General features: G+C 52.6%; 1 long non-coding RNA gene across 1 annotated transcript; it reads right to left on the bottom strand.

The window, feature by feature from the left end:
- Positions 1-1,083: 1,083 nt before the first annotated feature.
- Positions 1,084-3,732, bottom strand: LOC102019414. The gene is made up of 2 exons (XR_264297.1): positions 3,408-3,732; positions 1,084-1,268 (listed from the first exon to the last, which is right to left on the bottom strand). It is a non-coding gene; the product is annotated as an uncharacterized LOC102019414 (long non-coding RNA).
- Positions 3,733-3,792: the final 60 nt, after the last annotated feature.

The raw sequence follows: 3,792 nt of genomic DNA, 5'->3' as shown, positions 1-3,792 counted from the left end.
ATCGGTAGAAAACACATCTAGAAATCTAACCAAAAAGATGAGATCAAACCCTCCCAAAGTTCTAAAATATTTTGGTTTTCTTGATATATGGTTGAAGTAAAATGCAGTGTGCCCTTACTGAGATTCTGAAGTCATCAAAATCTTCAAAAAATAACTGGTGGAGATATCACTGATGTCCCTCTTGCTTCCTGAGAGGGCGCGCATCTGTGCACTCTGGTTGTTGCATCCTGGAGCTATGTACTGCCATGTACGCTGGATTTCCCCACGCTGCTCCCATGAATGTGGCCATGAAGCAGGGTGTGTGTGCGTGCACAAGTAACTCTCACTTTCGGGATGGATTCCAGAGCTCAAAGGTGAGAAGAGCTCATCGGGGATGGGGGAGGCTGGTCATCCTGTGTCAGCCTGCCTGGAACAACTGGCAGTGAGAGATCATAGCCCTGGGGAGTGTGAGGAAGCCCCGGATGAATATGGGTGGAGGTGAGCTGCATAGACCTGAGCATGCTGGGGTTCCCAGTGCACAGCCTGGGAGAACAGAATGGCCTGGTCATTCACCAGACATCTGTGCTGTGTATCTGCCCTAGGTGCCACGATTATTCTATCAAGTCTCTGAGCTACTCTTTTAAAAATAAACCTGATCTGGTTAACTCCACTGAAGTGTGGGCAGTATGTTACAGAGGAGTGAACATTCCCTGGAGTCAAAGAACCCAGCTCAAGAGATCAGTGTAGGGGCTGACAGTTCTCTGAAACCTTCCCCGCTTCAATATTCTTTATCCGGGGACTATCACAGCGTCACCTGTATTATAGTCGCGAGTCTTCCCAATAGTTTGATGTGCTTGAACAAAAATCAGTTCTGGACATTCTTACTGAAACATCAAACGTCACATCTTTGTGCCAAGGTTTAATCACAATAAGAACAAAAAACCGACAGGATCATTCAGACCATCTCGCTCTTTCCTTCACTTCTTAAATGTCGTGGATTTAAAAGAAACCAGAGGGCAAAAAAAGAAGCTCATGGGTGGAGCCTGGAAGGAGCGCCTAGCTCATTTGTAGGGAAATCCGCGTAACATGTAAATGTCAAGAGGCTGAGAGTTTTCATAATTTTAATACAATCATATTACATCTTAGAGCCCACCCACACCAAGGCCTCCTGGAAGGCCACCCGTGCTGCACACTGGCATCTCCGTCTGTCCTAGGTGACATTCTTGTCAGCCCCTCCCCACTGCTCCGGTCCAGGGAAGCCACAGAGCCACGGGGCTGAGACGCAAGCACTAGGGAGGAACGGAAAGACAAGGTGCAGTTGGCCGATTAGTTCAGAGGCAAGTGATGCTTCCCATTTCTGAGCAGAAATTGAGGTGAATCAGGAAATGGATGGCGTTTTTTCAAGTCACATGAATCAGCGCCCCAAAGTTCATCATTTTCACCCCGTGTTTCACCGGCTTCCTTATTTTGCGTTCCGTGCATGGCTCCCCTGAAGCAAGTTAGCCAGTGCTAGATTCTAATTTTGCAGAGAACTAAAATGCATTTTTATACAGAAAGGACCACCTTTCACTTTGCGATGGGACGGGAGTTGAGTGAGAAAAGCCTTCCCGAAGGAGGAAAGGGACTCCTACTTAGAAAAAAATACCTGTGGATATTTAAAATAATTTAGCTCTAGAGGACCTACTAGGTGCTGGGCACTAGGGGCTTTACATCTGTCACCTAACTTTTCTATCAATGCGTACATTACAGCTGACCTCCCTGCTGAAGGAGTTTAAACTCCAGATGAAGACACCAGCTCAGAAAACGTCAAAAACTCGCAGGAAAAGGCACAATCACACCCTCACTATAGGTCCATTGGACTTCAAAGTGCACTCTGAATTATAATTTGGCTTCTTTCCCTGCTTATTAGCAATTTATTTATAATTCATCACCACTAAAACATACTTGGTGATGATTCAATGGAACTGGTAAACAGTAAAACTGAACTCCATCTCCTTCCCCGACGCAAGCAAAATTGCTTAGTTTATGGATTTAAATATCATGTCATTAGCCTTTCTATAGTATGGTGTGTAGAAGTTTTAAGTTCCAGCGCTTAACTCTACATGTCAAGGATATTTTTTTAAAAAAATTTGTTTTCAAAAGTATTAACTGTGTTTTAGTGCAATAGCTGAGAGGCAGCGACGGGATTGGCTAAAGACATCTGGGTCCTAATCCCATCTTCTGTCCCAGTCTCTGTGTGTCTATTTAAGGGCCTCTGCGCTCAAACCGAAGGCAGGATCCTCCTCTCCCCCACCCAGAGCCAGCTGAGACCTGGCCAGCCTCCTCTTCTGGGAGGTTCCGGGCCTCTGAGCTACGTGGCACGCGCGAGAAGGGAGGGAGCGTCCAGAGCCCCGTGCCACCAAGGACGGGAAGAAGGGTTCAGCTTTTCACTGAAGTCCCAGAAGCCAGCAGCTCAGCTACCGCAGGGTAGAAACCTGCCCCACAACCCAGGGAAGAACCAACACGTCCTGAAAACTTCAAGGAAATCCCTGGGAGGACTCTAGTTCCCACGCCTCCAGAGGCTGAGAACAGGCATTTTGAGATGGGAAAGGTTTCCATGGAAGCCTTCAGAATCATTTCATTGAGTTCTTTTACTTAAAAAACTACAGAAAATGAAGACAAACTGAAGTCACTTTGCACTGTAGTCCTTCTCTTAGGTCTGCGTGTTCCCGTGTGGGCAGGACACGCCCCAGGCAGGACTCCGTGTTTTACGCACGGGCTCGCAGGAACCCTAGGAGACGGTGTGTGAGAGTGGGCATCGGACATCCTTATGTCACTGCTTAACAGCGGCCTTTCATGCGTTTCCTTGTGGAAGGGGACTTTAAAGCCACTCTCTGAGTCTGGAGTGGAGGGGAAAAAGCAAAGAGAAACTGCCCCACGGCATCCGAAGGGGAAAGGTCACTAGTGGCCATGCGGGGCCGGGAACTCACGTTGTGACTTCACCAAGCCCTCGGCCCCTCTCTCCATTGTAAGCGAGGCAGAGCTGATCCCCCCGCCCTACCTGGAAGTATCACGTCGCAGGAGTCCCCGGAGCTACTCTTCTTTCCAGTTACAAACTTTTCACCCTCGTCCTAGGACCCAAAGATCCTGCAGCTGTGCAAGGAGGATTTTCTACCCCAGAAGCGGACCACTGGCTTCTGTCCATATGTGGCCCCTCTGCTAAGCTAGGGTGGCTACTCCGGGACCCAGCTCGGCAGATGTGTTCTCGTCCCGATTTAATCCCCGCTCCTTTGGCCCTAGCTGGTCGGAGCACCACCCCGCCAGCTCTCCCGGGGTCGCAGGAGTTGGCGGCTGGGCTAGCAGGAGGACGCCCCAGGGCAGCGCCAACCCCAGGCCCCGGCCCGCGCCGCCACCCCTGCCCAGGCGCCCCGCGAGGGTCGCGCACGTACCTGGCTCCAGGGCTGCCCGGGCGACGCCACGTCTCGGGTCTGGGCCCGGCGCCTCGGCTCTTTATAGCGCACCCCTCCCGCCCCCGGAGCCACGTAGAGCGCGGGACAGCGGGTGGGGAGCCGGGAGTCCCCGCCAGGCGGCAAGGGGCCCCGGAAAGTGCACGCTCTGGCCGCGAGCCTGCACTCAGGAGGCGGCGGGGCTCAGGGGATCTGGGGGTCCCGGGGGTCCCGGAGGTTCCAGGGGGGAACCCATCCCGGGAAGGGACGGGGTCGGGGAGGGGACGGGGAGGTCCTGCAGGGCCGTGCTCGGGTTTCACCCCGAGGAGGCGTGGCGGGGGCGTGGCGTGGCGGGGGCGTGGCGACGCGGGCCTGCGTCCCGCCCCCC

Source organism: Chinchilla lanigera, unplaced genomic scaffold (genome assembly GCF_000276665.1).
Source record: "Chinchilla lanigera isolate Chin_1 unplaced genomic scaffold, ChiLan1.0 scaffold00103, whole genome shotgun sequence".
In the NCBI taxonomy this organism is placed as follows: Eukaryota; Metazoa; Chordata; class Mammalia; order Rodentia; family Chinchillidae; genus Chinchilla; species Chinchilla lanigera.
This window is presented reverse-complemented; position numbering and strand designations above follow the sequence as displayed.